The sequence below is a fragment of the Mustela lutreola genome, chromosome X, assembly GCF_030435805.1.
Source record: "Mustela lutreola isolate mMusLut2 chromosome X, mMusLut2.pri, whole genome shotgun sequence".
NCBI classification, from domain to species: domain Eukaryota; kingdom Metazoa; phylum Chordata; class Mammalia; order Carnivora; family Mustelidae; genus Mustela; species Mustela lutreola.
The window spans coordinates 116,202,898-116,229,552 of record NC_081308.1 but is presented as its reverse complement, the minus strand read 5'-3'; the positions used below and the strand labels follow the sequence as shown (position 1 = coordinate 116,229,552).

The following is a 26,655-nucleotide window of genomic DNA, read 5'->3' as shown; positions in this document are numbered from 1 at the left end:
CCTGACCCGCACACCTTCTTCTTAGTCTGATCAATGGCTGCACCACTTTTCATCCATGGGAGACACAGATTCTATGAGTGATTCAGAAACCACGAACGGTTCTAAGTATCACTTGAGTCACATGCCACCGACTAAATGGTAAGCTCCTGAGGCCCAGGACTGGATCTTCTACTTAGTCCCAGATGGACAGCACTTTGAAAGGAGTTTTGTTCCCTGACTTTTGTGATCAGCAATTTCTTGCCCAGGTGTGGCTATCCATTAGCTTTCTCAAACCCTTGGAAGGGAAAAGGTGAGTAAAGGTATTTAACAAGTAAGTATTCACTGAGTGGTACTACATTTCAGGTCCCATTCTAGGCACTGAGCTATGACAGTGAATAGAAACTGAACCTCAGGGCTGCCTGGGTGGCTCAGTCATTAAGCATCTGCCTCCAGCCTGGGTCGGGGTCCTGGGATCAAGACCCACGTTGGGCTCCCTGCTCAGCGGGAAGCCTGACTTTCCCTCTCCCACTCCCCCTGCTTGTGTTCCCTCTATCACTGTCTTTCTCTGTCAAATAAGTAGATAAAGTATTTTTTTAAAAAAAGAAAAAAAAGAAACTGAGCCTCAGAGAATTGAGGTCACACAGCTAATAAATAAATAAGTAAACAGCAATATGTTCAGATAATAATGAATGCCATGAAAAAACTTGAAACCAGGTAATAAGAGGGAAACTGGACAAGGGGTCAGAGAAGTCAGGGACTCTGAGGACTCGTCATTTGAACTGAGACTTGATGTGAAAAAGGAGGCAGCCCTGGGATGATCTTCGAGAACATTACAGGTAGTAGAAGCATCTCATGTAATTTTCACTACAACCCCGATCCATTATACAAATAAGGAAACTGAGGCACAGATTGATCAAAAGAAACTTGCCCAAGGGCACACCCCTATTAAGAAGCAGACAGTGTTAGTATAACGTACATGATACTATACACAATATGCGTGGTATTGTACGCAGTGTTTGTGATACGATACTCGTTCAGCAGATGAGTAGAAATTCAGTCACTGTCTCAGTCTGTTTAGGCTGCTCTAACGAAGTACTATGGGTTGGGGGGTATTTCTTTCTCATGGTTCTGGAGGCTAAAAATTCAAGATCAGGGTGCCAGTATGGTCCAGTTCTGGCAATGCACTCTTCCGGGTTGCAAACTGCTGCCTTTGCTTGTGTCCTCACCTGACAGAAAGACAAAAGAGTTCTCTGGGGTCCCTTTTACAAGGCACTAATCCCATGAATGAGGGCCCCATTCTCACAACCTACTCTCTCCCAAGGACCCCACCTCTTAATGCCATCACACTGGGGGTTAGGATTTCAACATATGAATTTGGGGGGAGCACCCAAATATTCAGTCCATTGCAATCAGGGTAGTTGAAGAAACAGCTTGTTTTAAAAGCTCCTGCCCCCTTGGGGTGCTTAGGTCACTCAGTCAGTTAAGCATCTGACTCGATTTTCACTCAGGTTATGATCTCAGGGGCCGTAGGATCGAGCACTGGGTCGGGGTCTGTGCTCAGCACAGAGTCTGTTTTCTGTTAGTTCCTCTCCCTCTGCTTCTCTCTCTCTCTCTCTCTCTCTCTCTCTCTCGCTCTCTCAAATAAATAACCTTTAAAACAAAAAAAAAAAAAAAAGGAAAAGAAAAGAAAAGAAACTCTTGTCCCTCCTTGAGGAAAAACAGAACGGGGCCCTGAAAACAGTCTATTCATTCAACAAATGTTTCTTGAGCTTGCCCTGTGTTCCAGGCATTATGTTAGATGCCGAGCAGGCACTGGTGAACGAAGCGAGGAGTGTAATCTGGAAAAGACAAGTAAAGGAGCCTCGGGAACTGAGGCTATTCCAGCCCCGAGAAAGCCTGTGTAGATGATAGGAGCTGTGGCCATCAGAAGGATCGCGAGTAGTTTAGTCCAATATGATGGCGGGGGATGGGGGCAGCCAATGGTAGCAAATGATGAGGTTAGAGAAGGAGCCGTGGAGGCGCCAGCAAATTTGGAGTCTGGAAGACTCCAGAGCAGAGAGAGCAGGCTTCATGGAGGGCATAAGACATGAGCTAAAGCCAGACCTGTCTGACTACGAAAAAGGAGTGAATCAAAGAAGGTCACCATTTAGAGCCCTAAGAAGCTCAGAAGACATGATAAGCTCTGGATTTAAGTAAGGAAACTGGAGTAAGGGTAGAAGCCAGGGGCAAAGACGAGTCCAGGCTGGACATGTTCAGTCTAGTAGATGATAATAACATCCCAGTGGATGGGACCAAGAATCAGCCCAAGAAATTGGAAGGGGTCCTCCCTGGGAGATACAGGATTGGAGGGTGACATGCACACAGGCAGGTCGGACCACTGCAGCCGAATTCCCTTACACTCAACACTCAAGACATAGTTAGGAAAAAAAAGTAGATATGTCAATGGAGACAGAACTAGGTGAGCTCTGTCTCCCAGTGCAACAAAGAAGTCAAGGTGGGGCAAGACTGGTCATCATGGAACTAGGAGCCTTTGAACTTGGGCCTTAAATCAGAGCATTTTGTTAGGTGAAGTTGCACAGGAAGGGCATTCAGGGCAAAGGAAACCTCAAGAACACACCTGCAAAGCAACATTGTGGTCGAGAAGCATCTTTCTCCTGGGTAAATGTCTCGGTATAATTAGACATCGCCTCTCAGATTCTAGGCATACCCCCACATGTTCCTTTGGATACACTATTCTGTAGTCAGCACGCACCTCACCATTTCAGCCACGTGTTTGGTCCTCTCCCCTTGGCCACATGCTGCTGGAGCATGGGGGACCCTCTCTTACATGTCTGCTGCTTTGTCTGGACTTTGTCTTACATAGCACTTTGTAGGTTGACTGACCATGTGCTACTGAGGCTCATGAGCATAGGAACCATTCCAAAGATGGGAAGATAAAACCGCTGTAACCGCCCCCCCAAAAAGTATGTTTTGAGTTGGGCGAATTATAGACACATAGTGTTGACCATAACTGTATTAATAAGAAGAAATGTTTTATTGCCGTCAAAAGAAATGAGCGTTTTCATCTTTCTTTCCATCTCTGGGAAGGCCAGAAATGTCTAAAACCATTTGCTATGGTGATCACTTGTCAAATATTTAAAAATTAGAGCCATGGGGCGCCTGGCTGGCTCAGTCAGGAGAGCATCTGACTCTTGATCTCGGGTCAGGAGTTCAAGCCCCGCTTTGGGTGCAGAGATGACTTCAAAATAAATTAAAGCCATAGTCTGTACACTTAAACAAGGGTTAAAATGGCAAATATTATATTTGTTTTAACATACTTTTTTAAAAATCACCAAAAAGAAATTAGAGCCATAATGAAATTTTTCATCCCTAAAAGGAGACTCAAAGTAACATTAAAGTTTTTATTCCTATAACCTGAAAATAGCAAAGCAGATTTTTTTCAAGTGTGTAAATTACATGTAAATGTTAAGGGCAAAAAGTCTTTTATCCCTAATTTTTAAACAGTAGCACATTTTGGAGATGCATGAAAGTACCCCCATTCCTCCACCTATGCATCAATAATGGTAACCTGGTCAAGCTTTAAAAATAAGCCCAGCACTCTTCAAACACACACACACACACACACTCACACACACACAACCCGGCACAGGCACACACAACATGTTTATAAGAAACATTATCAAGGAACAAGTGTTTATTACAAAGGGAAAGCTTTCACAGAAACCTACTTTAATTCTAATTAGTATCAATCCCTATGATTGATCTCTATGATATCCCACTTAAATTGCATCGGTAGGGGCACCTGGCTGGCTCAGCTGGAAGAGCATGTGACTCCTGATTTCAGGGTTGTGAGTTCGAGTCCCACATTGGGGTGTAGAGATTACCAAAAATAAATAAAATTTACCAAAAAAATAAATTGTAATGATAGTTGTTTGTTTCAAAAAAAATAGAGAAAGAGAGGAGAAGGGGAAAAAGAGGGGTTGGACTTGAGAGAGATTGATTGAGTGATTTTTCTCCAACTTTTTCAGAAGAAAATGAATTATTGGGTCAGGTTTATGGCTTATAAAGTTAATGTTCGTTATACAATTACAAGACTTTCTGTATTCGTTATCTATTGCTGAACAACAAATCACCCCAAACCACAGCCATTTGTGATCTCACAGCATCTGTGGCTCAGGAATCCGGCAGGACGGAGCCGGGGATTTTCTGGCTCAGGACTCAGGATGCTCGCCTCGCGATCAAGCCCTCGGTGCAGCTGCAAGCTCAGCTCCGCTCTGTTGGCCTCTCCATAAGCTGCCTGTCTGAACGGTCTCGTGATATGGAAGACAGAGGGGATGATGATGGTGATGGTCAGGATGATAGAAAGAGAGGACAGGGAAGAAGGGAATGAAGGGGGGAGGAAGAGAAAAGAAGGGGAAGGGAGGGGAGGGAAGAGGAGGTCAGAGCAGGGAAGGGGAGGGAAGGGGAAGAGCCCAAACTAGATGCCACAGGCTTGCGGTAATTCAGTCTCAGAGGTGATACCTCATCCCTTCGGCCATATGCTACTTGCTAGAAGCACGTCTCCAGCTTCAGCCCGGAGGGGATGATACACAGGTGGGAATACCAGGAGGCGGGGACCACTGGGGACCATTGCAATGGCAGACCGCCAGCACAACATTCTTCAACCGATTTATGTAAATGCAGTGAATGTCAGGACATAGACTGGGTGGAAAAATAAACGATATGTCGCAGCTGTATCCTTGCCTCGGCGAGTTGTATTTTCCTTCTCCAGGGAAAACAAGGCCCATGAGCTGCAAGTTACAGGATGGTCGGACTGACTGGTGGAAAGCATTCCAGAGGAAGCTCCCATCTGTTTTTAGAAGACGACATTGATGAAGACAGTTACCCCCCCCCCCAAAAAAAAAACATCAAAGGTGAATCAAATAATAGAAATGATGATATTGGGTAGAAATTGTAATGCTGTTTCCAGTGTTACCTATGTTGGTGATAACAATCTTGCAACATGGTATAATTCAGAGGACGCCAACAATCTTCTAATGTCATTCGGAAGTGGGGTGGGGAGGTAGGGGAATGAGTCGTGTGTGTGTGTGTGTGTGTGTGTGTGTGTGTGTGTGTATGTGTGTGTGATTATTATCCAGCTTCAAACTATTGTCCAGCTTCAGAATCAAGGGCGGGGGTGGGTCTTTGCTCATTGATGTACATATTAATAGTAACAGGATTCTTCCCATCACTTACTGTTTCCATGTTTTGGCTTGCCTCTCCTCCAATTCACAACCACCTGACTTGGCTGTTGGTGACGTTTCTATAACTCACCTGCAGGGTGATGGGTAAAATCCTAGTAGCTGGCAGGCTGTTTAACCAGAACGAGCTGAGGGGCTCCCTGGGTAAGAGCAGGTGGGAAGACTGGGGACAGGTATTCCTAAACAGGTTTCCAGAGGTGAAGGGCCAGACTGGCCCTTTTCCCTGTGTCTTTGTCAGCATTCATTTGTAGGTGTTCTCCAACCAACAAGGAAGGGGGACTTGCTCTGAGTCAGTTTTCAAACATAAAGGAGCATACAAAAATCCCCACCAGCTGTCTAGAAACTAATACCATTTGAAGGCACTTATATTCTACAGTTACAAGGGGGAATATTTAAATTGCCCAAGCTATTTTCAGTGTTATTTTAACTTTGTCTCACACACCCTATTATATAAACACCATACTAATGTAAATTATTCACCTCTTAAAGTTACTTCAAAATTTTTGACTTTTGGCCAAATACCTATTTCTTTCTATCAAGAATTCTTTTAAGTTGTAAGTCCACAACTTAAACACACATACATCTTTAAAAGAAAAGTTTATTTTCCAACTAATGCCCATAGAATATTTGGTCTGTTTTCTAAGCTGCTTTTACGTGACAAATACTAAAAGAAAGCCAGTGTGGGGAGAGAAGGACTGAGTCCTATAGAGGGAGGGAGATGGGTTTTTCAGGGCTAGAGGAAGCCCAGCCCTCCAGGCTATGAAAGGTGGGTCGACTTGGGGACAAAGTGACCCAAAGTCAGTGTCCGCGACCTTCCTGCACCAACTCCCTGGAATGATTTACAGTCTGCAATCAAAATAAAATAACCTGTGCAAAAACCTGCCTTTTTTAAACAACCCAAACTACAAATTCATTCTCGTTTTCATTTCATATTTCATCTGCTAAAATTCTGCCCCGCTAGGGTGGAGAAATCACACCCTTCTGACAATAGTCACATGTACTTAAGGTCTACGGATGCCCTGATACTTGGGTGACTGGAACTCGGGGGACATTTCATTTGCCCACATTACTCTCCACGGTGTTTTAACTTTCTGAAAATATTTAACGACAGTGTTTTCAGGGAGCCCGCGAAAATGAACATGCTCCAGTGTGAAACTTGGCCATCACCCTCAAAAACTGCCATCCCTAGGCCGGAAGGTGTCTGTGACTGTCCCGCTGCTCCTTCAAATCAGCACATGGTAAGTTTCTGGATTCTTTTGATGGATTTGTCTTGCCTGATACTGCCTGATGTTTTAAAACATTTGTGCATGAGTAATTTAACAAGAAATTGATTAACTTTCAAGGCCAAGTCAAGTCCTAGTTGGAGGGGGTGTTTTGGTGCGTGCACGTGCAGCGTGGGAGAGAGGGAGGAAGTGGTGGCGGGCAGGGGGTGGGGGGAGAGAAGAGGGGGAGAAAGAGAGAGAGTGAGAATAGCAGCTGGGAAAAAAAAAAAAAAAAAAAAAAGAGCTGAGCTCAGGGGCCCCCGGGGCAGTGCACTCAGTTTAACATCTGACTCCAGGTCGTGAGACTGAGCTCGGTGTCAGGCTCCCTGCTCAGCTTGGAGTCTGCTGACGTTTCTCTCTTCCCTGGGGCGCCTGGGTGGCACAGTCAGTTAAGCATCTGACTCTTGGTTTCCGTATAGGTCGTGATCTCAGGTTGTGATCTCAGGTCCTGATCTCAGTTCATGATCTCAGGGACATGGGATCGAGCCCCGCATGGGGCCCTGCACTCAGCGTCCCTCTCCCTCTGCTTCTCTCAACCCCCACCCCCGTGCACTCTCTCTCTCTCTCTCTCTCTAAGATAAATAAAATCATTTTTTAAAGTTTCTCTGTCCTCCCTCTGCTCCTCAGTTCCTCCCCCCACCCCACCCCCACCAATCATAAATAAATAAATAAATAGTGGGTGGGTTTTCTTTCCAAGCCTAGCCCATCTCCTGGTGCACAACAAGATGGTATTTTCCCATCCTTTCTCTCCCCTACTAGGAACACTCACTCCTGTGTGGTGTGGAAAAGAGCCCGTTCCGATTGTGCAGTCGCCGTAAATTTGCCACAGCTCAGAGTCTGTAGAGCTACTGTGTAAGCCAAGTCCATCTGTTTGTTGCAAACACTGTTTTCATTACATCATGCCCCTGCTCAAGGTCTTTGAAAGCCTTCACATCATCTGGCAACTGAGGCCAAAACTCCCCTGCCTACTTGCCGACTGCCCCCCACCCCTGTAATCTATGCGTTCTAGATTGGATGGACACTATGTGTCCAGCCCGGTCTCCCCCTAATTCCCCCGTAGATAGCCTCTGTCCAGTTCTGCTCTGACTCCCGGCCTCTGAGCCCATGGTGTCCCCCCCTCCCATTCCAGCCGAGCTCCACTATCCTTCAAGGACCAGCTTGAAACTTAGTTTGAAAAGTATAAAACAATGATGATACTATTTCAGGATTGGGTTCCCCATCCTGAGTAGCTAATCTCACTATGACGAAAGGAGATGTGTTTCAGATGTCAGGCCCCGGGGCACCAAAGGCCACCTCAACCTCCACATCCTCTCTTCCCTTCTTGAGTATGCATTTGTCTGATCAATATGTATACGCATCAGACACCAACGGATGGTGGGAATTGTGCAAAGTGCTGAAAATCTACCCATAGACAGACATGTCCCAGCCTCAAAGAGCTCGCTGTCTGCTGAGAAGACACTCAGAATTAACTAACTTTAATAATGTGCTGGGACAGCCCAGGGCAGAGGCAGTTCACTCCATTCCGATGAGGTCATGTGTGAGGGCTTCAAGGAGGAGGTGGCCTTTGAGCTGGGCCTTGAGGGATGAGGAAATGGGAGGAACAAACATCCCGGACTGGGAAGCGCCAAGAAGGTGTGCCGGGAAGGTGGGGGCACAACCCAGGGGCAGATTGGAGCCAGGCTGAAGAGGGCCTTGAAGGCCGTGTTCAAGGGTTATGTTTGAGATGTGTGATCTTTGTGCCAAGGATTAATGTGTTCAGAACTGTGCTTTCAAAGCAGAACTTAGGGGACTACCAGGAGGAGGCAACGGCTGGGGGGGATAAGTGGGCAGCCTGAGAATGTGACCTTGGTAACCCAGTGGCACAGATGGATGGTTTGAACTAAAAGACAGGAATGGAGGAGAAGAATTTGGTTTCCTTTCCTTTCCTTTACATACCTTACCTTTTCCTTCCTTCCTTCCTTCCTTCCTTCCTTCCTTCCTTCCTTCCTCTCTCTCTCTCTCCCCCCCCCATCTTCTTTCTGCCTCTTTTGCCCTCATTCTCACTCTCCACCTCACTCTTGTCTCCACTCAGGTCTGCCTCTGGCCTAGACATTCCCCGGGGACCCTGAGCTAAGGAAGTTGCTGAGCGCTGGATTTAGGGCAAATGGGAAAACTGAAAACTAGGGCCACATCCCCAGCTCCATTCCCTGCTGCTGGATGGGGCTTGCTCTACTCCTTAACGGCTACAAAATCCCACCTGATTTTAAACGCAAGACTTATTTTAGGAGACAGGAAGTAAAGAGAAATTACATTTTCCACCAGTCCTAGAAATTCTGCTTATTAAGTCTTTTTTTTTTTTTTTTTTTTTTAATGCAAACGGTTCTGGGTTAGGTTCCGGGATGAGAAGGAGAGCTGCCAGTGAGTCCTGGGAGTCAGTGTTAACAGCTTGAATGTAAATGCGGCAGCTATAAATATTGACTTTTCCTCCTTCCCTATTGCAACAAAGTATTTCACGGTTTGGAAAACACATCTTGGTTTGAAACAAAGATAGCACCCCTTAGCACCCTTCAATTTCCTGTTCCCTCCTCCTCCCTCGACCCAGCAAGACATTATTTGCCCCCAGGAGCGGTTTCCCTTTCTGTAGCTGAGATCCTCAAAGTGAAGTCATTCGCACTTGGCACAGCTTTTATACAGGACCTCCTTGGTGCCGGTCACTTTGGGGCTTAAAAAAAAAAAAAAAATTGTGTCTCTGTGTGTGTGTGTGTGTGTGTGTGTGTGTGTGTAAATGAAGCAACGACTATCCAAATGCGTTTCACCTTCCCTGAACAACATTACCTTTGACATGTTGGCATTGATCTGCCTTGGGTTTGTTTTTTTTTTTTTTCCTTCTCTCCTTTTCATAATTAGGGAAGGCTCAAGGAAAGTGCTAGAAGTGTAAGGTTAAAGACTGATGATCATAACATTTATAGTGAAACCGAGTGACAGATTAAAGTCTAGCCTGGGACTCCACTTGAACTCCTGTTCTTGTACCCAGGAGATGGGTCTTCTGTCTCCTTGCCCCTTTCACCGCACTGTGCTCGGTCAGTTTATCCTCTCCACTGAGGAAAGGGATTCCTGCTTATTCATAGGGCAGTGACACCGTAGGGCCCTCATGGAGAAGAGAAGGAGGCCGCCCTATGCCCCTTCACTGTGGCCTTCCTTTGCGCAAGGGTCCGATCATTTCTGTCATCTGAGACAGTCTTTGATTTAATGGGCAAAACTCCAGGAATAATTAAGACAATAATAGTACACACCCGACAAGAAAAACATGCCGTGTTTAAAGAAGAAATCCCTGCGGCATTGAAGGCAGGGATTCTGCGTCTTGGAGGATGGAAAAGAGACCTTGAAATCAAAAGCAACAGCCGTCAAGGATTTGCTAAGCTCCTCTTTGGCAGAAAGGAAAAATGTACTAATTCATTCTACTTTTTCCTGGTGAGATCATGGGGGTGGGAGAAGCTAAGATTTGAAAAATTCCCCCCAAGTTCTACGTTTTGCAAAGAGCTAATTTTTTAAATCATAACTAATTTCATAGAGTGCCATAAAAATTACCAAAGGGCATTAATTTTTTTTTGTTTAATCTGACAGTTGGGCAAGCATTTTTCTATTACTGCTGCTCACTAACTAGCCTTTGCTTGAACCCTGGAAAAAAAAAAACCTTTACAAATAACACAGTAGAAGCTTCATAACACGATTCCAGTTGTTTTCTTTCTGTTAAAACTGTAACTCTATCCTGATTTTATCTCTCTGAAGACTTCTGGATATTTACAACATAAGGAAAGTCTTGTTTCCTTAACTCAAGGCCTCCATGAAAAAACATAATCATAAAAGACATTTCTATTTAAAGTAAAAATGCTAAGATCTAGAAATGTTCTAGAAAAGACTCTTGCACTCCACTCCCTTCTCTAGTACCTATTTCCAAACACTCATTGGCAATGGCTTTTCAGAAAACACTTTCCAGAAAGTATTCCAAATACCTTGTTGTGCGTAACTTTCTTGCTGAATATCCCCAGTCTAGAGCTAATTTATTTTTCTCAGCTGAACTTTCAGACCCTTCAAAGCTATTGCTAAATAATAAATAGCTTCTTTTTTGAAGAATAAAAAATATATATGTGCTATTTTCCTGAAAACACTCGCTTGGAAAGAGTATTTTCCAGATGACAAAGATCGGGCTGGTGTCCCTTTCGTTTTGGGGTCCGGGATTATCCAGTGAGAAGTTGCCTCACTACTGGTGGAGGGCCTCCCTGAGGCCCCGCTGGTGAGCGGGAGCAGGGTTCTAATCCCAGGACGAGTTTCTAAGCACTCCTTAGTGCAGTTTCTATCCTGCGAGTTTTGTCAAGTTGCGAAGGGCCTACTAAAAAATGAGAAGCCATTTGCAGAATTAAGTTTTGCTTCAGAGGTCCTAAGAAAACCAAAGAAAATCCTTGAGACATCATATTTGAAGAGTATTTGAAGATTGTTCACTTAAGTAAATACTTAAGCCTGCCCTCCCTTTCTGAGGCCTGGAGCCATGTTACTCACCCTGAAAGAATTCATCAATATTCAACTGGCTCTCTAATTTGCTGATGTAGCAAAGAGAGTTTAATAAAGAAAGCTGTTGCAATTTTTCTTTAGAGAACGTGTTTTGTCTTACGCGGCTGGAATCTTCTGCCCTTCTCCTAATCTAGGTGGGGTTACACGCTTACACGCAGCTCCATCAACCCAAGCAAATTTACCCACGCAGCCGAGCCTTAAAAGCCCAGAAAAGTCTTTCACCCAAAGGACACTGGAGCTTTATAAATGATCGATCTGAGGATTTAGAAGCTTGTTCAGTCACGTCTGAGAGCCCAGCAAACTTTCAGCCTGTCCACGAAAAGTTCTGAAGAACTGAATATGGAAACAGTAGCTCAGTCATGAGTTTTTAGCGCCCACCGAAGTCGTCCAAGTCACTGCAGTTTGAAAACCCTTTCTGAAAATCCCATCTTTGTCGTAGAATCTTTTCGGTTAATTTTTTAAAAAGGCTTTGCAGACCCTATTGGACTCCACTCTCCCTCCCCCACCTCTAAATGGGGGCGGGGTGGGGGAGAAAGAAAGAAAGAAAGACGCAACGCCTTGGGTCTGCAAAACCGCCATGGCAAAGAAATTTGAGATTTTTACATTAGATCTCCAGAAACATCACAGTGAAACGCATGCGAGACTTAAGCAGCCTCAGAAACTCGAGCACGGCGGTATCAGTGCGTCTATTTCTGCGTACTGATCTCGCCCGTGCGTGTGTGTGCGTGCGTGCGCGTGTGTGCCCCTGTTGCATTTTCTCTTGGCACCTGATTTTTCTTTTCTTTCTTTCTTTCTTTCTTCTTCTTCTTCTTTTTTTTTTTTTTTTTTTTCCCTATCAGCGGCCGCGCGCTCTCCTCCACCACCCGGCGCGCGGGCGGGACGCAGGGCGCAGGCCGCGGCAGCCGCGACCTCCCCCGGGAAGTGCGGAGTACTCAGGCGGCGGCGTCAGCGCGCTGCTCTGCTCCCCGCCGCCCACCACTCTCCCCCGCTCGCCCGCCAGCTGCGCCGGCAGCCTGGCGCGGCGGAGCCCACGGGCCGGGGTCGCCGAGAGCCTCCACCGCGGCCCGGGCCCCAGCGATCGCGCCGGGCAGCTCCTCCGCGGCCGCGCTCGGTGCGCCCCGCTGCCCACCTGCCCGAGGGCCCCGGGGGGGGGGGGGCCCTCCCGGCCCGCGTGCCGTGTCCCGGGCTGCGGTCGCCGCAGACTGCGCTACCCATTGCCCTTCCCGTCCGTGGCCCCGCTCGCTTCGAGTCCTGCTTGGCGGCGGTTTGTCCCACCCGGGACGGGGAGAGAGGAAGCAGCCGGGCTCGTTTTCTTAGACAGCGTTTAGGCGCTGAAATCCATACGGGGTGTCTCGCGAAATTTTTATAATGACATTTTGCAAAAATGCAGGAATGTTGAAAGAACAAGACGAACGTCTGTTTACCCACCCACCCCCTTGGATATACCAACTGTTACCCCATTGCAACACTTGCTCCCGCTGTGTGTGTGCGCGCGCGTGTTAGCTGCATCATTTGAAAGTTGCAGACATTATAACATTTCACCTCCGCACTTCAGCGGGCATCTTCTAAGCGTTAAGGACATCCTCCTACTTCTCTTCAACTCCATTCCCACACCAAGAGGAATGAACTCTCCGTCCCTAACCGCCTCTAGCACCCACAGGAAGGGGACTTTCCCTCCGGTTTCTCCGCTTCAGTCTTAAAATCAGTTTCCCTTCTTGGAATGGGGCTTGGGTGGACAAGTGCTGCCTCCCTCCGCGCTCTGTCCCGCGCCGCCCAGTGCGAACCGCCAGCCAGTTCGGGGCGCGCCTCGTGCCAGGGCCCTCTCTCCCTGAGAACTCGGCCGGGTGGCGAGGGCAGGGGAGTCCCGACGAGTCTAGACGCACACGCGCGAGGGAGAGCGCTCTCTTCCGCCGTCCCAGACCCCGGTCTCCTCCCCCAAACGTTCTCGGGCACCCCCAGCGAGCACAGGGCCAGGGGCTTCACTCAGCCACCTTGCTCTCTCCCAGCCACGCAGAGGGGCACCCTCAGGGGACCGACGGGCGTGGGGCGGCGACCTTCACGTGGGTCTCTGGGGTGCGCGCTGCGCTACCTTGTGCCCCTGGCTTGGCCATTTTCCATATTCTCTTTTCTCCCTGAAGCCCGCTACTCGGCTCGGCATCGGCCCCTCCGCCTGCCCAGTGCCCTCCTCGGCCCTCGGCGGCTGCGGGCCCAGGAGGTGGCGTCGAGCGCCCGCTGCCCCCCGCCCCGCCCCGCCATTCCCCGCCGCGCCCTCTCACCCCCTCCCCCCTTCCGCCCCCGGGCCTGGGAGCAGCGCGCGGGACGGGCCGAGGGCGGGGGGAGGGAAGGGGGGGGGAGAGTGAGCACCGCCTGGCCACGCCCCCGGAGCCGGCTTTTTCTAGGGCCGCTGCCGGAGGCTCTCCGCCGGGTCTCCGTTCGCCTCCCGGGCGCGCACAGCTCCGGCATTCGCTCCGCTCCGCCTCTGCCACGCCGCTCTCCGAGCTTCGCCGCAGCCAGCGCGAGAGCGCGCCCTCCGCGCCGCCGCCCGGGCTCCCGGCGCCCGATCCCCGTGGCTTGGTGCCCGGCCCCCCGCGCCCCGCGACCTCGCCGTCTCCCAAGTCCTGGCCCTGCTCCCCACCCGGCCCAGCTCGGCCTCTGTCTGTGTCCTCCCCCCCACCCCCACCCCCTTCCTCTCTCTCTCTTTTGCTTGCTTGCTTGTTTGCTAGCTCTCAGACCAGGCGAAGCAGCTTCGCAGGAAAATCCCAGAAACCTTTGCAAAAAGCTGACAATGAAATTTAAGAAGTTCTTCGATTTCGGCGCCATTTTCGAGTGGAGCGAGAGGTGACATGCGATTTTTTTTTTTTTAAGGGACTTTGTTGGCTGGCGTCTTCCCGGCTAGTAACGTTGGTTACGGACGACTGGAAAAACCCTGGTGACAATGCTGGAAAAGTTCTGTGTTGCTTTGGGGTTGTAAAGCGCGTTGGGGGCCGGGGTGCGGGGGAAACGGACCTTGAAAGTGTTCAGCACACGATTATGGCCGGGAAAATTCTTAGGAAACGGGCTGGGGAGAAAAGCTAACAAGGAGGGGCGGGGAGAGCAAACTGAGTAGAGGGGCAGGGACCGACTGTCAGCCTCGCCCGGGTCGGGAGCCACCGGTTTTGACAGACTGTAAATGAACTTTTCGTGGCTCTTATTGGCAAGCAGGAAAATAAGTGTTGGAAAGAAATATGATGAATTTTGCATTGTCTTTACCCCCATTAAAACGCTCGAGGATGTTTAGTTTTCCCTGGAGGAAACTTGACATTGGGAAAGTTTGGCACGACTGCGCCGAGGGAAGGGACATCGTGTGTCTGGGGTGTGGGGAAGAAGGCGTCTGCAAAATTGAGACAAGACGTTGTAAAATATGAACAGAGGAAGAGGCGTTTTCTTTGGCTCATAAATGGTTTGGCCAAACACAGTTCAGCTGGGCGGGGGTGGGGTGGGGGTGGGGCTGTGGGCCACTCGCAAGTGCAAGTATTGATTCTTTGTCTATTGTATCAGCGACTGACCGCCTCCTGAAGTGACAAGACGCCTCTTTGTAATCTCTTTTCGTAAGTAAATTTCAGTCTAAGGGGAAACCCGTAAACTCAGGGAGCGAGGTGGCTTTTTAGGAATGTTAGTCGTTGCACTGTCACTGGGAGAGAAGGGGGTTAAGCGAAAGGTACAAAATGAATTCAATTCCAGTGAGTTGGCAGAGCGATCTGGAGGGGACCTTCGCCTTTGACACCACTGCTATTTCGAATAACTTGTTTTTCTCCGTAGTCAACCAAGGAAATGTTAAATTAGGGATGACTTTAACATATGATGTGATATCAGACATATTTGTGTGGAACATAAATACTTAATTGGGAGAGGTTTGTGGAGTTTTAAAGTATAACTGTGCATTTGCTAAACGTGTTTTTTTTTTCTTTTTAAGGGCAACCAAGGACATTTTTCGCCATTAATCTCAAAAGCCACTGTAAAAGTTGTTTGTAAATGAAATAGCCAAAACAAGGTGGAATTAAGAGACAATTGTATGTCCCAACTGGGGGAGTGGAGTTATTATATTAATAACTGTGTTCACCGTGACAGAAGTAGTGAATCTCAGCCTGGTGTGATGAATTTTGTGCTTAGTCTGATTAAATACTGTGCACATTTCATTAACTAATAAATAGGACACAACATCCATTGTACTGGTTCTGAAAAACCGATATGATTTTGAAATGACCCAGAACACTTAGCACACTTGGATACTTTAAGTGTTCATGACCATATTGAAATGTATTTTAATTTTCGAAACCATTACAGTTCTATGCTGGTTCTGTTGTTTTACCTTTTAGGTTTGTGGTGGAGGTTACAGAGTAGTTTCTTCTCTGCTTAATTGACCATTTCACTTAAAGGAGGGGGAGTGGGTGCCATGTAACTTATTGCTAATGTGTGTCCAGTTTAAAAAGGAAAAGGTGGTGTGTAATGAGTTAAGCATTAAGGAGTTTGCACTGTGACCGCCATTTCAGGACGTGAGTTTCTGTGGAACTGCTTAGGACAGGAAAGAGTGAACTGACACCAAGTATTGAAATTTCTTGGATTTATGGTTTGATAGGTGACATTGAAAAGTATAAATTATTTATAACTAAGTTTGAGTAACCAATCTCATATGTAAACATCTAGATATTTTATTTAGAGACAATTATCGCTCAAAAGAAGGGGGCGCTGGGGGTTAAAGGGGACATTGGATGCTTGTATGGAAGGATCTATATTTCCAGCTCTCTTATATGTTACAATCAGTTGAAGCTGCCAGAGACATTTTGGTTATCTCCTTTAAGTCAATAAATGAAAAGTTGTGCTCCCCCCCCCCCCCACGGGGACATTACATCATTACATGAGACTTCTGATTTGTAACATGCAGCAGGAAGAAGTTTCCCTAAGACTTTAGAGCTGGCAAGAGAGATCCAGATAGTGCCAAAGTGCCTCAATTTATTTTCTCTTACTATTATTTCCTTCAGAGGTAAGACTCTTCCCCACCCTCATTCCTGTCTCCCACCCCTCTGCTTTTCACCCTACACTTTTCCAAGATTCAGCCGCTGCGGGGGGGGGGGGCGGGGGGGGGATTGAGAGTCACACCCTTCGCTACACCGGCCAGTTTCGAAGTCAAACGGTGAAGTCCTCAAAAGTACGTCGATCTGGAATGACGCGTCTTAGTCCTACCCTTTGCTTTATTCCTCGCCTTTGGGTGGGACTTGACGGGGCTTCCTTCCGGTCATCATGTCTTTCTCCACCTGCAGGTACCCCAGAGCGATCCCCACCTTCGTTGACTCCGAGGGGATGCAGCAGCAATTCATGTTTTGAAGTGCTTTGAACGGTTCAAAACGTGAGGCGCTGCTATACCCCCTCGCGGGGAAGTTGGAAGGTTGGGTTCTGCTGGACGTGTGTTCCTGCGGGACGCCCGCTCCCAAAGGCCAGTTCGGGAGCAGGTAGGTGGGCGGGGGCTTTGGTCTCTCCTCTTCCCTCTGCGCCGCCCCCCCGCGTACGAGGCACCGCTGTAGTCCGGGGGAGGGCGCCACCGCTGGGCGAGGACCTGGGGTGGTCGGGGGCCGCGGGCAGGCAGCGCGCGCTGAGCAGAGCAGGGACGCGGTGGCCAGCACTCAGCCGTGCCCTAGCAGCGGGAACAGTACTGCAGTAAGCGATCGGTGCTCTGGAGTATTGTTTCTGCTGCCCGGGCAAGGCTGGGACTCCCATACGGGCCCACCCGCCCAGGTAAGTCCCAGTGCAGCGCCCGCAAGTGCCCACCCCGAAGCAGAGAGCCGCAAGGCGCGGAACTTAGCGCGTTAGCCCTCCATCTAAGGTTTGCCCGTGTTTGAATACGTAAATGACTGTGAAAGATGCTTCTCGTTAGCATCCCTTTCCCTGCCCAGGTGAAATTTTAAATGATTGCAAAAATCCCTTGCGGATCACCTAGAATACCACCCACACGACAAAAGGCAAGAAGGACCACCTTCAAGCCCCAGCAACTCAGTGGGCACCGGGTATTGGAAAAGGAGCAAGAAGAGGCAGGAAGGGTGAGCGGGCGCCCTGTGGCTCCTGGTAACTGGCTCAGATCCTGCGTGTGGGGAGGGCTTTGGGGTCCAGGAAAGGCGCACGTTTCTGGGCCCTTCTCAACACCCTCTTTCCCTCCCCCCGCCCCCCAGCTGAGTTGCGGGGAGCTTCCTGGGGGCTGGGGCAAGGACCGTTGCGGCGAGGCTCCGGGCCTAGCATGAACGTGAACCCCAGCGTGATCGGAGGCCTGCAGGAGAGCAAGGAATGAGGCGCTGCGTTTTCTAGCTGCTTCTCACCTTATCGCCCCAAATCTGGCCCCGGGACTCCACTGTGGAGGCGCTGCCTCAAGGCCACCTTTGTCGCTCCAGGGGCCTCACGGAAAAGAAATGTCCCCCCGCCCCTGGCAGGGTATTGGCCTGACACTTCCTGAAGAAAATGGCAGCGCCCGAGCTGTCCACCGAGGGCCCTTCCCGCCCGGGGCACAAGGGAGCCTTCGTGCCGCAACCCCGCCGACCCCTAGAGCCACCTGCACCCCTCGCGGGGGTCCCGAGCGGCTGGGAGCGGGATGGCCGGCCTAGAGAAGAGCCGGCCCAGGCCTGCCTCGTCCTGTGAAAGGCGCCGCAGGGGCACATGGCTTTGGGCCTGGCGTCTGGGTGGGTAGAGGACAAAAGGAGGTGCGGACTCGTCCCCAAGCTTCAGGCCCTCTTGGAAGCGAGCGAACACCAAGAGCCCCGCGGGCCTGCACGGGCTGCCTCGAGCTGGCCTTGCGGGCGGCCCGGGCCCGGGGTCCCCGCAGTTCTGCGGGCGGGCAGGGTGGGGAGGCCCGGGGTCGCGGGCGGCCGGGAGTCGGGCAGCCCCCAGGGCCCACGCGGCCGCGCTCCCAGACGCCCTTGCGCCCGCGGCAGGCGCGGGGGGACGCTTTGGGGGCCCTTCCGGCCCCCGCCGCGGCCCCTCGGGCTCCCCGGGGCCCTCCCCGCCTCGCCGGCCCCTCGGGCGCGCAGTCCCCGGGCCCGGGCGGCGAACGGGTTCCCGCGCCCGCCTTTCCCCTGCCCTGGGGGCGGGGGGTGCCGGGAGGCACCTGGCAGCTGCCCTCCTGCCTCCCACCGGCCTCCCTCGTCCCTCTCTGCGCCGCTCTGCACGGGCGCCCCTCGAGCCAGAAGGAGGCCCCGGGGCAGCCGGGCGCCCAGCCTCCCCCTCCCCAGCCCCGCCCTCCCCCCCCCCCCCCAGGACGGCTCCCTCCAGTGGGCTCCTGCAGGACCCAGGTGAGCCGGGGGCCCCTGGGGCCGCGGGGGGCGGAGGGGGGCGGGAGCGGGGGGCGTTGCCTTCCAGAAGCCAGGCGGCCCTTTGCCCCGGGCCGCCCCACCCCACCCAGGGACCTGGAGATCCGGGGCGCCCACTCAGCCCTCTGACTGCTCGGCGCCCTTTTCTGACTTAACACATTCATCTTGCGCCATTATTCACACTGGTCCAAGTCGCCGTGTGAGATTTCCGCCCCCCCACCCCATCCCAAGGACAAAAATGTGAATAAAGCAATATTTTAGTCAAACATTTCTGTGTTAATTAAGAAGATGGCAATTCGTTCCAGACTATAAATTCTCTTTAACAACTCTCCAAGGTATTCTTTAAAATTGTTTTTTCAGCATTGCTAAATGTGCATCATAATGTGTGAGAGACTTGTGTAAAGTGAATCTATAGTCGGCTGAACAACCGATGCAACGTTACACCTTCAAGGGGGCACCTTTCCACTGTTTTCTCATGTTTTCCCCCCCAACACGTGTTATTTGTTAGCGAGGAAGCTGCATGCACACGGCATCGTATTAAGTTTATTAGGCAGATGTGGCTCTTAAACTAGGAAAAGCTTAATCTAGCTCTAAATTTGAAATTTGACATTTCTTTAAGTTGTGGGATAAGACACACAGGTAGCTTTTAGAACCCAGAATGGAACATAATTAAAAAAAAAAAAAAATCACAGGAATATTTATTTTGAAGACATCCAGCACCTCCCTTTAGCAGTACTGACTTTTTTTTCTCCCCCCCCAACAAAGGCATACTACAGCAACACTCTTGGCCCGGATCTGGATACAGAAGACTCCTGTTTCAAGAAAATACAATCATCTCTCAAAGTCTGTAATTTATATGCATTTTTAACTCACTAGGTATTGAAAATCACCCAAGTGTCCCACAACACGGGGTAAAAATCTAATCAATGACTGAGTGTACTATTATACATCCTTTAAAAATGTTATTGGAAAATGTTTTATGATCTGTAAGGCGAAATACCCACTCCCACCATTTCTTCCTCTCTGCCGCTCCCCCAGACCCACGCATCTTTGTTCCAGCTGGCACATTCAACTTGATTTTCCCGCCAAATGAGTCCGTTACAAGGGGAACATCAATTGATTTGAACAGATGTGTGTCAGTGTTACTTGGGAAACTAGATGCCAATAACCAGGGCCACAAAAAAAGGCAGTGGTTGCAAGTCTGTAGTAATTTATGGGGGCATGCAGACAAGGACTCAAGTGGAACCCCAAACAGAAAAACACTTGGATATACTCCAGTGCCAAGAGACTGAATGAATGCTGCTTGTGATTTCCATTAATACAGGCAACTGTCCAATTAAAAAGACCCAAGAAGGACTCTGCAGTGCAAATTATTTTGCTGTTTTCAAACACCATACCTATCAGATCCTCAAGGCAGATGGCGTGGCTACATTTGTTCCCCCCAGTCCTGGGTCCCAGAGCTCAGGGCAACACTTGGGGCCAAAGTGCGTGGGAGTTCACTTCTAGGCAGCTCTGCCAAGACCGCCATGCAAGATGAAAGTAAAAGTAGGTTCAGAAAGCATGTTTTGGAAGATCATGGAGTTTATTGACAGGTCTGAAGGACTTGAATCAAGGGCTGTATATCCCAGTCAGCATAACTTTTTAGAGAGCTATTTTCCCATGGGCTGGCAGCATAATTTACCTTCATAACCTTAGAACTTTATATACGCATTTGTATCTCAAATTATTACATTGCTCATAAACCATATATATATATATAATATATAAAATATATATATGGTTTATATATATATGGTTTATATACCATATATATGATTTATATATATGTGTGTGTGTATATGCATATCACCAATGATAGCAAGTGTGTAACTCTCTGGTCCTGCGCACCCCACTCACCCGGCCCACTAGTTACTGCTCAAAGAACAAAGATCTACTAGCTCTTCTAGCCTATTTCACCTATCCACCACCTTTGCCTCCCTCTCCTCCCTCACAACTGATCTTTTTGGCAAGTTCAAAAAGGTTTAGACTCCTATTGGGGGTGGGGATAGTAAACTGAGCCATTAGGGAGGAGCCCTGAAAAGATCTCCATTTCCCATGGTGGCTCAGGGTTGGGAGCACTCCCCTGGGCCTGGAGCAGCTGGCGGTGGGGGGTAGTCCTGGCTTCACCCTCCCCCCAGCCAGCCAATCAATACTCTTAGTCTGGGAACTGAGCACAGGGCTGGGAGTCCGGATTGCTTTGAATTGTGATTCTCTGGAGAGGCATCTCCCTCACCTGTCCCCCTTTCCCTACCCCCAGCCGCTCTCCAGAGCAGACTTTTCTCCCAAGACCAGATCTTTTAAAGGCCTGGCCACAGAAACCGCAATAGCGAGAATCCCAATCATCCCAGCATCTTGCTGTTACATGCCTTTCCAAATGTTTTCATATTTTCCACTTGCAACAAGAGATAAATAGGATAAGGCCGTCAACAAAAAGCAATTACAAACCAGAAAACAGGCTTCTGGAGGTTAAGGATCTGTCTTGGGCTGGGCTGAGGCCTCTGACTCTGCTCATCAGAACCAACTAGACAGTAGGGACTAGAGCAGGAAATGGAGCTGAGTTCGTTTGGCCAGAAACATTCAAGGGGCAACTGAGGAATCTTGCGATGAGCTTCTGCCTGCACGCTGGGCACTTCCTGGGGGAGGCCCGAGATTGGCCCCAGGATGATGGAAAAGTGACTGTGCCTGACCCAGCGGCGGCCAAGTGGATGTGTGCAACCCCCATGTGGTTTCAGTTCATTTAAAAATTTCCGGCCTATATTGAGACTTGCTATAGAGTCAACCAAATTAATCTTAAGGAAACAAATAGAACATCCAGCCAGAGGGGTTCACTTAATGTAGTCACTCGCTCAATGGAACCTCTTTCAGCCATTGCAAATAATAATTCTAAAGACTACACAGAAACCTGGAAAACACTTATGATGCTGAGTTTTACAAATCAGGGACACAAAATCGCATGGACACCACGATTCAAAAGTAGGGGTAGGCGGGGTGGGATTTGAGTTGATATATTTTTTTTTCTTTCTCTACTTTTCCACGTGTGTTTGCTATGCCCTGTTTTTGTGTTATGTTGTCAAGCATAATTCTCTGAAAAGCCTCCAGGGGTCCCAGGCAACACAAAAATTTGGGGTCAAGGATGCGCAGACCTCAGACATCTCGGGGATCATCATGTCACGAGATACCGCTGTGCACTTGTGACAGATTGATAACTGAAAGGTCTGGGAGCCACTCCTCTTCATAGCAATACAGCTGGTAAGTATTGCAAGACCATTTGATGAAAGAGGGGGTAGAGGCAGGGGGCCCTAAGCAAGGGAGAGAGTAATTGCCGTGGGTGGGGGTAGAGAGGGGAGCTGGGTTGTACTTTAATAGTTTAATGGGAGGTGGGGGTCAAACTATGTGTCTTTTTAATTACTTGAAGTTTCTTCTTAATGAATTGAGACTTAGGTATTCATGCCAGGATGTTAAAACAAAGAATTTATGCTCTGCTCAGCAAACAATTAGAAAAACATGAGCTATAAGCACCGCATACGGAAGGTCATCTTTAATATGCTGACTTCATAGAAGTAGTCAAGAAAAATCAAAAACTGCATGAACAAAGTGTCCCAGAAGCAGAATACATAAAAATGCTCATTTCAGTATTTTTAAGGCTGGCAGTTAGGCAATTAGGAACCTCCCGAGGAGCAACCACACAGGATTGGGCAAACAAAGTAACTTGCATTTAGTAAGTGACGTAAGAACGTGCTCCTGCGGAATACTCGGCGTGCAAAGAAGCACGCCAAGTGTTTGCCGTTTGCGACTCTGCAGTCTGAGGATATAGGGAGCATTTCGTGTGCAGTTTTGTTTCACCGTGAAGACAAAAGGCCGGAAGGAAACAGCAAAACTTTCATAGCGGTTACCTCGGAGTTGCGGTCTAAAGGATCAAAGAAAGATGCCGAACTATTTTTGCGATGTGTTCCTAATATGTACTCTAAGTGTATTGGGAACATTTTGCATTCATAGTTTTGTATCAATCATATGGAAAAAAGTCTAGGAGGAAGTATGCCAAAAGTCCATCAAAGAAAGATGCTGAACTATTTTTGCGATGTGTTCCTAATATGCAGTATAAACATATTGGGAGCATTTTGCATGCATGGTTTTGTATCAATATACAGAAAAAAGGCCCAAGGGAATACCCACAGATCTGATTATGGTTATCTGTGGGTTGCAGTACGATAAAGTAATAATACAGGTAAGGTACAAAATTATTTTTGCAATATGTTCCTGAATATGTAATACAAGTGTATTGGGAACATTTTGCATCCATAGTTTTGTATCAATAGAGAATAAGGCTAGGAAGAAATATGTTAAACGTTAATAGTGGTTATTTCTGGGTTCTAGTATTATAGACGCTATCTGTTCTTCCCTTTATGCTTTTATGTATTTTCCAAGTAATACTTGTATAAACAACAAAATTCATTACTTTTATAGCGATAATAAAACTTGTTTTATTTTTTTAAAAGAGTTTGTATTTATTTAAAAAAAAAAAAAAACCCACCCTAGTCCCCCCACTTGGGGAAGGGGAAGGACTTCCTATTCGGGCAATGAGAGGCCTAGAATACATTTGCAAACCTGTCTGGCCAAACCCTCCCCAGCTTTGGTTTTTTGCCGTGCAAATGTGGGTTATCGTTTGCTCTTGGCAAAGGGAAAGGAAAGCATAATTTAAAAATACAACCATGACAGAGTCATAACAGTAATATGGCTAAAGAGACTGCTATCTCCTGTCTAATCAAAGTAACACTTTAAGAAGGATAGAAAGTTGAAACAGGCTCCTTTTCCTCTAGGAGCAATTCAGGATGGCGCGACTTGGACGCGTGCCTGGGGCTGCAAGACACATTGACCAGTTTGGGACATGCCCGAGTCAGGAAAACACCCCACAGAAAGCCTGATTCTGCTCAGCCAACTTTTTGCAGATGACGACAAAGCCCCCTGCATTTCCCTGCCACTGCTGCCAAGCTCCAGAAAAAACCTGGCATTGGGGAGTACAGGGGAACCCCGAATTTAGGCTTTCGCTGTACTGGAAACCCACCAGGCCCGTGGCCCGAGAACACATCTACCAAGGACAGGAGCGTTCCTAGGCTGTATTTCCTTGAACAGAGACACTGGAAGAGACAGGGATGTCCAGCCTCTCCCATCCTCTTAGAAGCTCTCTGGGGAAACTGTTTCCCCCAGAGAATTATTCGCACTCTGGAGCAAGAGGATGTTACTGGGCATTACTTTCAAAACATGCCTCTATCGTATTCCTTAAAGCAGAAGCTGCCGTTGTGAGGCAAAAATATACTTGGAGAACATTCTTCCCATTTCCTGGTGTCGTGCCCTCGTTCTGCTTGAGAACAAAGAGTCATGGGACCCAAGGGGTCCTTTGGTGACAACGTGTGTGCTCCTCTGTACGTCTCTCATAAGCATTTTTCTCTGCTGCATTCCATCAATCCGAGCACATTTTCTGGGGGCCCTAGCTCTGTGCTTCTTCTGAGCCAGGTCAGACCACACAGAGAATCTGCTTGGCTCAGCCAAATTATCCAGTGACCCCCTTTCCCCTAGGCTCCATTCTAGTCCCTGCTAGACAGAGTGTAAAAGACGGGAAGAGTGTGGGAGGGCCCCCTTCCCAAAGGGGACGTCTCCTGCCCAGCTGAGAGCGAGAGAGAGAGAGAGCCTTCATTATAACCCCTGACCTTAGCTCTTCTCATTTACCAGTGAGAAAAGCTCTAGCCCCTGAACTTCTGAACCAATAAATGGTCCTAGTTCCGCCAGGACAGAGAGCACTCCTAATTGGGAGTATTCCAAGAAAGGCTGGGTCAGGGGCAGGAGCAGGCGCCGAAGGAGCTGAGAGCTGCCCTTTTTGCTAACAGGGTCAGTGCAATCCCTCATTTTACGGAAGAGGAAACTGAGTTGCCGAGAGAGGAAATGCGTTGTAGAGAGGGTCATGCAGAAAACCGGTGGCCACGTTTGGACTGGAACCTTGATCTTCAGGGCTCCGTCCACTGTAACACCCTCTGTGTACAGGACAGACGGAGCCACCCAGGAAGGCAGTCTGAAGGATGTGGGGCTCTGTGAGTACCTTTGCAGGTGGGCAGGGCCAGAAGAGGCAGAGATGGCAGGGGAGGGCTTCCGGCAGGGGAATGTGCCCCCCCCATCCTCTCCACGGCATGGGCACTCAGGAAATAGGTCTGGAGGAAACTGTGAAGGTCAAGTCTGGCTTCTCAACCTGAGCCATTCAGACCATGGAGGGGATAAGCCAGTGTCCCCAGGGGTGCAAAAAGCCACAGAATACTTATGGCACAACTTCCTAGAGAACACATTGGACTCAATAGTGAGTCATTTAAAGCACTGTTCTCCTGTTAAAACCAGCACAGATCCCAAAAGATCAAACTGAGGCCTCAAAAGCATTTCGAGTTTGTCCCAGAACTTCCAACCCAGTCCCATGCCAAGGGCGCATCTGTGTACTGGTCTATAGGCATTTTGGCTTTTTGTCTGTTTTTCCTGCAGCACCAGGATGCTCCACTTCTGATAAGAGCAGTTCTTGCCACTTTCTGCACTGACTGTGCTAGAGAAAGCTCCTGTGAGCCTAGCCTAACCAAAGAGAGTACTCGTGTGGGTTTTTTTCCCCTCTGCCCCCACTTGCCTTGCTTTACCATGCTCATCACTGGGAGGAAATCCACCTTCAGCAGAAGAGAATGAAAATGACATGCACACAGATACACAGGAGAGAGGGGGGGGGGAATGAGAGAGAGAAACGACATTGCTTGAGTCCCTGAGCCCAGGTCAGGAGCACATATTGTCCCCCACCTTTTTTTTTTTTTTTTTTTAATCCGGTTTCATTTATTCATTCAAGTACTTACTGAGGGCCTTCTGGGTTGCCAGGCACTCTTCTAGGGTCTGGAAATAGAGCAGTCCACAAAAGAGACAGATCCTGCTCCCGGGGTTTACATTCTGGGTTGAGTTGTGCTTCTGTCATTTGCAACTGAAAACAATGTTGCCTGCCAAATGACGAAGAATTTAAAAGCTACGATAAGGATCAGAGAGCGAGAGAGTCTATATACTATAAACAAGGGAAAGTGAAATTTCTGGAGCAGAGGAATCACATGACCTGTCACAGCCCTCTGGATTTGAAGCAGACGTGTTGGAAGCAGAGACTTTGCAAAGGCTGTGGTGGGCGGGGCTTGGATTTGCTCCATTTTTAAAATACCCACACAAAGAGGATGTCATACCTGAATCAAGGCTCCCAGTATGAAACTCAACCCCAGGAAAAGCTGTTCCGGGGCTCCTGCTGTCACCTTCATCAGGCGGGGTCCTTCGCTTTCGCCTTCTTTGGCCCTTTGTCCAGCTGCCGCCCCCACGTGCACCTGCGCCACTGGCTGGACCGGGTCAGCTCACGGAAAGGCCCACAGGAGCTCGCATCCAGGCTGCCCTCTCCTCGTTCCGACCCACTGCACGTGAAAGAGCCCTTGCTCTTCCTTCTCCAGAGGCTTCCTTGACTGCCCCCCCCCCCCATCCAGGCCAGGCCAGGCAGAACCTCCTTTGAACTCCAGCCACACCCAGGTGCAGGCACTTGCTGTGTCTCCTGCAATTCAATAGGAAGCCACCTGGGGGCAGGCACCGGGCCCCCTTCGCTGGCTTCCCCGCTGGAGCCTAGCCCTGGGCCTGACCCAGCAGAGGGGCTGCTCAGCTCAGGCTGCTAGAGCAACCGATTGCGGAGACAGCTCCAGGATAAGGTGATCTGAAGTCCTTTTCTTGGGACAGTCCTGGTTTAGGCCAGTTTTAGTGTCATCCTCTTTCACTCTCGAAAGCACCTTATGATAAACTAGACTGCCGCCTGTTTAACGGGGGACCAGAGGGGCTGTCGTCGCAGCTGAGTTGGAGTGGTTTCAGATATAGGACAAAATATTTTGAGTTTTAATATTTTGAGTTTATTTAAAGCCCAAACGGCATCTTATTGCAATTCTGTGCTGGGTCACTTGGAACTGCGCTTGCTCCTTGCGGAGCTCTGGCCGGTCCTGCGCCCCCCACCCCCCCACCGTCTTGCCTGCTCCGCTGTATCCGGCTCCGACACACCCCCGGGCACATGAAGCACGAAAGCCACGGTACAACCTGTGGCAGGATTCTGATGCCGCCTCCGTTGCTCTCATGTCCTGGGCGCGGAAAACAGCACCGCTACGCCCCACAGGGACTGGAAATGCACACAGGCCTGGTCCAGCAGCAGACAGAATTCAAAGGCAGTCAAGAGTG

The 26,655-nt window shown here is 49.1% G+C and overlaps 2 long non-coding RNA genes across 2 annotated transcripts; one reads left to right on the top strand and one right to left on the bottom strand.

Moving 5' to 3' along the window:
- Positions 1-716: 716 nt before the first annotated feature.
- On the bottom strand, positions 717-26,060 carry LOC131821694 (uncharacterized). Its single transcript, XR_009349966.1, has 3 exons — positions 25,638-26,060; positions 25,269-25,406; positions 717-1,205 (listed from the first exon to the last, which is right to left on the bottom strand). It is a non-coding gene; the product is annotated as an uncharacterized LOC131821694 (long non-coding RNA).
- Positions 13,458-18,296, top strand: LOC131821693 (uncharacterized). Its single transcript, XR_009349965.1, has 4 exons — positions 13,458-13,867; positions 14,567-14,616; positions 14,982-16,515; positions 16,957-18,296. It is a non-coding gene; the product is annotated as an uncharacterized LOC131821693 (long non-coding RNA).
- Positions 26,061-26,655: the final 595 nt, after the last annotated feature.